The following is a 406-nucleotide window of genomic DNA, read 5'->3' on the forward strand; positions in this document are numbered from 1 at the left end:
TTATCCGGGCAGCAGGGAAAACTCAAACCAACAGCAATGCACCCTCGTCTGCGCGCCGGGAGGGAGCCGAGGCCGCGCCGCCCCCGCGCCCCGCGCCCCGCCGCGCCTCGGGCTCGCTCGCGGCCGCCGGGGCTCGCCTCCAGCGCCAGCGTGGACCCCCCGGCTTTGTGTCTGTCGGTCTCGGCGTGTTTTGTCCCGGTTCAGGCTCCTCTAAAAAAAAACGGCAGGGAGGAACGGGAGGCGGACACCAGCCCCTCGCTCCACCTCCTTGACAGGGGTTTTCCTCCTTCCCCTCCCCTCGCTCCCTCCGGCTCTCCGCAGCCCTCTCGCCGGCCTCGCCCCTCCCTCTCTCCGCTCGGGGCTCCGGGTTTCTCTCGGTGTCACGTTACTGCCTCTGCCTGGGGAG

Source organism: Hipposideros armiger, unplaced genomic scaffold (assembly GCF_001890085.2).
Source record: "Hipposideros armiger isolate ML-2016 unplaced genomic scaffold, ASM189008v1 scaffold_41, whole genome shotgun sequence".
Taxonomy (NCBI): Eukaryota; Metazoa; Chordata; class Mammalia; order Chiroptera; family Hipposideridae; genus Hipposideros; species Hipposideros armiger.